A 7,548-nucleotide genomic window follows, 5' to 3' on the forward strand; every position below is an offset into this window, starting at 1 on the left:
AAATATGGTCTTAAAAGCTTATGTATATAGGGTGGCAAAATGGTTTTTCAAGTAGCCTATTTTTGTCCACACGGGGAAAGACATGGGCGTGTGTCTTAACCGTGTGTGACACATCGTCATGTTACATGGTCGTGTGTCCCCTAGGGTAGTCCTACAATTTAAAGTCAATCTCGAGCATAGCCTAGACACACGAGCGTGTGGTCGGCCGTGTGACCGAAGTCAGTTTTGACCATGGCCAAGACACACGGGCATGTCTCCGGCCGTGTGGTATAAGTCAGTATGTATGCCCTGTTTTCACACGGCCTATGCCACGGGTGTGTTTGTCACACAGCTTGCTTATACGGGAGTGCGACCTGTGATTCCATGAATTTTTTTTTTAGTGTCTGGTAACTTTTATACGAGATCGGTTTAGTCCCAAACCTTCTCCAAAGTATGTTTAAGGTCTCGTTGACCTAAGAAAGGGACTTTATGTTGATATTTGACTATGATATGACAATGTATTACTTTTGATTGTGAAATGATTGCGAAATATTGCAATATGTTCGGTAATGCCTCTTAACCCTAGTCCGGCGATGGATATGGATTGGGGATGTTACATATTAAACTCAACTTATTGAATAAACACATATTAAACTTTTTTATAAATTATAATGTCCACATATACTTTCACCACTATAAATTGAGATGATACATCAATCAAAAGGTCTTTAGAGGGTTGTAACGTGGCTTTTGTTGAGGGGTGTGGTCACAAGTTGAAAAAAAAGGTTAGAATCAAGATTGAATTGAAAAATTACTTAACTAGCAAAATAACTAGTCATCACTTGAATACATGTGAGTTTCTTCCCAGAATATAGAATTAAACACTTAAGCTCAAAACAACGAACTACTACTAATAAATGTATGTATTGAAATATTATTTTTTTTAAAAAAACAAGAATTAATAACATAGGTTAACTATCAAAATAAAACATAGCTAAGTAATTTATTCAAATCAAATCTCAACAAAAAAAGGGATCAAATTAATTTAGGGGATTTCAACAATAATGAATTATGGGTTAATAGTGAGGGTAAATCAATTAATGGCTTGTTAGGCTCAAAGGGGTTCACTAAGGGTTAATTATGAAGGTAGGCTTTTATGGAATAAGTGGGTTAAACCTAGGTGCCATTATCATCTCAACATATCAAATCAAAGGTGTGGTTTTGACATGCATAATCAAGCAAGTTCTAGAATAACAAATCAATATTGACGCACTCATAGCAATAATAAAAGTGAGGATGAAAGAAATAATAAATACTCTAAAGGCTCAAGATCTCACAAAAATTATGTCTTTTGGATGTTTAACCTATGAATTTCAACTCAAGATAATACCTAAACTTGGGGAAATAACTTAAATTTTTTTTTATTCTCAAAAATCAACTTATCATGCTTGATTCTCTAATTCCTTAAAGTTTAAACAATCAATGCATAAATGCCTATGTTTTAATTTAAGATATATTAATAGAAAATCATAATCAATCAAAATTTATTCTAATAATGATATGAGAAGATCACATGAGAATAAGACAAAATTCAGGGATTTTTCTTATAATGATATAAAAAAACCCCCACACTTAAGATGTACATTGCCCTCAATGTACAAAGTTAGATTTATTGAATTATATAGATATAAGATCATAAGATAGGGAGAGGAGTGAGACTTCCTGAATGATGAACGGAATCCTTGAATTGGAGTTATGGAGAATAATCGGCCAAGGCAATGATGAGATTGGAGGAGGATACTCCGGTGGTGGTAGAGGTTGGGCTCTACAACCATAGTGTCCAACAAAGAGGTTATCGTAGTGGTCGGGCAGGACATGGTAGTCGTGGAGAACCTTTTCCAGTGGAGTTGCAAGTTCCTAAGTAATAGTGCGCTTTGGAGCTCTTTATAACTGTGATAGAATCAAGAACTTTTTTTAGGAAATATAAAGAAGCATAATTACTTGTAAAGAAATAGTCGAATTATAAAATCTCAAGATAAAACAAAAATAGTATTAAAGGAAATAAAAAGTAATTTCAAAATATAAATAAAGATAAAAATAAAATAAAAAAATTAAAAATAAATAATAGGTGTTTATAAAGAAATTGGGCGCATTAGTGCACACAGCCATGTTGCACGGCTGTTTCATTCTTCGTTTGCTTCTCTCATGCCCATGTATGTAGACGTATGCCCGTGTTGTATTGACCGGCTCGACCACGGTCGGTGGGCACGGGCTTGTTGCACGTCCGTGTTAATTTGGAAGAATTTCCCATGGCCATGTCGTACGGCCGTGGCAACTTATTGAATCCCGTGTTGGGGAAACGTTTTTGCTCTATTTTCACACGATCGTATCGCACGGCCGTGTTGCCTCCAGTGGTATGGGCACGGCCTAAAGCATGTTCGTGTGCCTGGCCGTGTGGTTCTGGAAATCTTGTGTTTAGTGACTCAGTTAGTGATTAGATGTTAAAAACTAAAATTTAAAGAAATTAGTACTGTTAGTACTCGGGTTGCCTCCTGAGAAGCACTTATTTAGAGTCTAAGCTCGACTTACCTCCCTTTTGCATAGTCATGGTGGTGCAAGGAGTTTACACTCCTCGTTCCTGCTATCAATTTCATCAAAATAAGGTTTTAGATGGGTATTATTTACCTTAAAAGTGTTGAATTTGGGATGAATTTCCTTGACAGTACTGTATGGAAAAATGCTGAGTACCGTAAGAGGGATTGCTCCGTTAGGTTCAGGAGTGGCAATAAAAAGGTCTGCTGCATCTAGTAGTACTTTGTCTCCAACCTTAAGTTGATTTGGTGAAATATTGATCTCGTCATGGTATGGTTTTGGTTTATGTGTTCGCCATTCATCTAGTTCCTCGATTTGTAACCTTCGTTCTTCATAGATGGGTTCTTTGTTGTTACTTGAACAAGGCTCATGTGTGCTCGTCGAACGTGTTTCCTGTAAAGAAGGTTCCACCACATGGTCAGTATTAATTAGATTACGAGCTTGAAGAGTAACTGAGTCATCACCCACATGAAGTGTGAGTTCACCTATACCAACATCAATAACGGTTCTAGCAGTTGCTAAAAAGGGCCTTCCTAGAATTAGAGGTGCGTCACTACCCTCTTCTATGTCTAGAACAACAAAATCGATTGGGGATATAAATTCATCAATTTTTACAAGTACATTTTCAATGATACCTCTAGGAAATTTTATAGTTTTATCTGCTAACTGAATACTCATCCTATTTTGTTTGGGTTTCTCAAAACCTAGTTGTTTAAACATTTTGTAGGGCATGATATTAATACTAGCCCCTAAATCAGCCAAAGCATTTTTAACATTTAAGCTACCAATTAAATAAGGAATCACAAAACTCCTTGGATCTTTCAATTTGTTGGCAAGCTTGTTCTGTAGAATGGCTGAGCAAACTGCATTTAACTCCACATGCGACGCCTCATCCAACTTCTGTTTATTTGCTAAAAGCTCCTTTAAGAATTTGACTGCGTTTGCATCTGCGAAAGAGTTTCAATAAACGGTAAGTTAATGTGTAATTTCTTTAATAGTTTAAGGAATTTACCAAATTTTTCATCTGTGTGGTCTTTCCTTGTCGCTTTGGGGTATGGCACTCGTGTTTTGTACTCTTTACTTATCGATTTCTGCTCACTATAGTCTACCTCGCCTTTACCTTTACTTACCATAATTCCTTGCCTCAGTTCTGGTTCAGGTTCAACTAACCCTTCCTAATCTTGGATGGTAATTGCATTGAGTTGTTCGCTTGGGTTAGATTTAGTGTTACTCGGCAGGCTACCTTGTGGTCGTTCTGAAATCAATTTGGCGAGTTGGCCTATCTGAGTTTCGAGCCCTTGGATCAACGCCTGTTGATTCTTAAGTGCTATTTCGGTATTTTGAAAGCGGGTTTCTGACACCGAGATAAATTTTGTTAGCATTTCCTCAAGGTTCAGCTTCTTTTCCTATTGGTAAGGTGGTTGTTGGAAGCCTGGAGGTGGTGGTGGTCTCTGATTCCTTTGGCCTCTCCATGAGAAATTTGGGTGGTTCCTCCATCCTGCATTATAAGTGTTACTATAAGGATTATTTTGAGGTCGAGGATTATTACCCATATAATTTAACTGCTCGTTTTCCATGATATGTCCATAAGGTGGGTATTCTGAATTGCTTATCCCTCCTCCACTTGCATTGCATTGCATTACTGGGTGAACCTGTGAAGAACCAAGAAAACCGTCAATTTTTCTGTTCAAAAGTTCTACTTGATTAGAGAGCATGGTGACCGAATCGACGTTAAAAACGCCAGCTACTTTCGTTAGCTTTGTCCTTATGACTTGCCACTGATAATTATTCAGTGACATCTCTTCTATAAATTCATAAGCATCCTCAGGTGTCTTATTATTGATAGTCCCACCAACAGCTGTGTCAACCATCTGTCTAGCTCAAGGATTCAGGCCATTGTGAAAAGTTTGAACCTGTAGCCTGAGTGGTAGCCCATGGCGAGGGCACCTTCTCAACAGATCCTTGTATCTCTCCCATGCATTGTAGAGTGTTTCTAGATCCATCTGTACAAAAGAAGAGATATCATTCCGTAATTTAGCCGTTTTAGCCGGCAGAAAATATTTTAGTAAAAACTTTTCTGTCATTTGTACCCAAGTGGTGATCGACCCTCGTGGTAACAAGTTCAACCACTTTTTAGCCTTATTCCTTAATGAAAATGGAAATAACTGAAGACAAATGGCATCATTAGAGATGCCATTGATTTTAAATGTGTCGTAGAGTTCTAGAAAATTTGCCAAGTGAGTGTTTGGATCCTCATCCTGCAAACCATCAAACTGAACAAATTGCTGTGTCATTTTAATCGTGTTAGGTTTCAGTTCAAAATTATTTGCAGCAATAGTAGGCCTAACTATTCTTGACTCAGTTCCTGTTAAATTCAGTTTAGCATAATCATACATAGTGCGTGGAGCAAGATTCTGATTTATTGGATCAGCGGCAATCGAAGGAGGTAGCGGATTTTCCTAATTTTCAGCCATCTCTTCGGTTGTGGTTTGAATATCGTCCTCTTTCTCTTCCTCTGTGTATCTTAAGCTTCGCCTTATTTCTCTTTGATTTCTGTAAGCTGTGCGATCAATCTCACTGTCAAAAAGTAATAGTCTCGATGGGTTTCTTCTAGTCATACACTATAAAAAACCTGTCAGAAGCGAATAAAAGAGAGAATTAGAAAAGAAAATAAAAATTTAAATTGCAAATAAAGTAAAATGGCTAAAGTAATAAAAATCGAGTGTTCCTAATATCTTAGTTCCCCAAAAATGACGCCAAAAACTTGATACATGATATTCGTGACAGGTTTTAAAAATTTATAATTAATCATTATTGAAACTAAATATTATCACGATGAAGGCAAGTGTACCTATCAAACAGTAGTATAGCTTTAGCAAGACCGGATTGTCAAACCCAAAGGAACCAAGAGTACTAGTAATTACTTTCTTTTTATTATCTAGCCTAAAAATTAAGGGATTTGTTTATCTAAACTAATTAATTAAACTATGGGTGCACAAAAAGAAAATTGGGGAAAAGCTTTTGGGAAAACTCGATTGATTTAGACAATACCCAATGAAAAATCCACCTAGACTTCACTTGTTATTGGACTCTAAATCAGACGATTTATTCATTTGACTTGATCCGTAGAAATCCCTAAGTTATATTATTATCTCTCTCAAGACTAATAACGTCTAACCCTAGGTTGATTAATTGAAATATCTTTCTAAATAACACCCTAGTGTTGCATTAACTCGATCTATGGACTCCCTTATTAGGTAGGTTTCACCCTAATCCGGTAAAATCTGTCACCCTATCTCTAGGCGTGCAATTAACTCCACTTAATTACGACAAATTTACTCTTAGACAGGGACTTTTGCTCCTCCGAATAAGCGCATTAACTTGAATCAATATCCTGGAATATTAAAACAAGAATTAAGAACACATAATTAAGAACAAGTCAAATATTTATCATACAATTCAGATAATAATAACAAGATCCGTCTTAGGTTTCGTTCCCCTTAGGTATTTAGGGAGTTTAGCTCATAATTATGAAAGAAAACATCTTTAAAGAATAAAGATAACAAAACATAAAGAAAACCTAAAACTCTTGAAGGAAATTGAAGGGAGATCTTCAATCTTGATGAATCCAGCTTCTGAGATGGATCAATCGGCTTTCCTTGAGTAATTCCTTGGCTCCTACCCCGTATGTCTGTTCTAATTACCTCCTCTGGTGTTTAAATAGGCTTTGGAATGCCTAAAAGCCCTCAAAAGTAGTCTTTTCTGAATAGGACTAAACTTAGGCTCGACAGGGACACGCCCGTGTGCAATTTCTTCAATTCGTGTTCAAGGCTATTAAATAGGCACGGACGTGTGGTATACCCGTGGAAGGAAGTCCCGGTCGTGTTGATTTCCCACGTTGGGCCATTTTATTTGTTTTCGGCCCGTTTCTCGTTCCTTTTACTCTCCTGTGCTCACCTAAGTATAAAACATGAAATTAAAGAATTAGGAGCATCGAATTCACCAAATCTAAGGATAATTCATCCAAAAATATGCTAAGCATGAGGTAAAAATATGTATAAATTATGGTTTATCACCCATCAGCAACAAATGTAGGACCTCATTCAATAGGGGAAAATTACATTTGTCCATCGAAATCCAATATTCAAACAAAACTTAACCCTTTTCAAACAATATCAAGCATGTATTCAATTCTTATATTATAACATCCAATTAATTCACATAAATATAAATCACATTCTATACAAACACATCATTCAATTTAACATGTTTACATGATCAATTAAGTTACATGAACTTACCTCAACACTTGTTCTCGTATATAGATCTACTAATCCGAAACTTTCTCCTTTCCTCGATCTAACTTTGAATTTGAGTTATTCGAATCTATATAAATGAATTTAAGTATCAATTTATCACATTTCATATTCAATTGGACTCAATTTACATCTTAGGAGAAATTACCATTTTGCCCGTAAACTTTCCATAAATTCCAATTGTCCCTAGGCTCGGAAAAGGAAATTCATACAATTTACTCCCTATTCCAAGCCTAACCGAAATTTCAATATACAATTTACAGCACATGTATTCCATAAATTTAAAAAAAAAATTCTTTATTTTCACAACTTTTCAAATTTGTCCCTAAATCATGTTTTCATGAAAAATCACTTTATAAAAGATATTTATCTATCAACAACTTTTCATATTCTACCATAAATTTCACATTTTCAGCATATTCATCCATGACATAATTTCTATTCTTTGATAAATTTTAAATTAATCCCTTAAATAGGTAGATTAAATTATCCCGATTTCAAAAATATAAAAATTACTAAAAATAGAACAAGAAAACTTACCCAATTAAGCCAAGAAAGCTTGTTTTATCTTTCCTAGGGTTTCCATGGAATATTTAGGGAAGAAGATGATATAAAATGATATAATTCTATTTTAATTATTTATCATCTTTTAATTATTTCT

General features: G+C 35.5%; 1 non-coding gene across 1 annotated transcript; it reads left to right on the forward strand.

Annotated features, from left to right (window-relative positions):
- The first annotated feature begins 4,500 nt into the window (after window positions 1-4,500).
- On the forward strand, window positions 4,501-4,607 carry LOC128294420 (small nucleolar RNA R71). The gene has a single exon (XR_008284732.1). It is a non-coding gene; the product is annotated as a small nucleolar RNA R71 (small nucleolar RNA).
- Window positions 4,608-7,548: the final 2,941 nt, after the last annotated feature.

Source organism: Gossypium arboreum, chromosome 6 (assembly GCF_025698485.1).
Source record: "Gossypium arboreum isolate Shixiya-1 chromosome 6, ASM2569848v2, whole genome shotgun sequence".
Taxonomy (NCBI): domain Eukaryota; kingdom Viridiplantae; phylum Streptophyta; class Magnoliopsida; order Malvales; family Malvaceae; genus Gossypium; species Gossypium arboreum.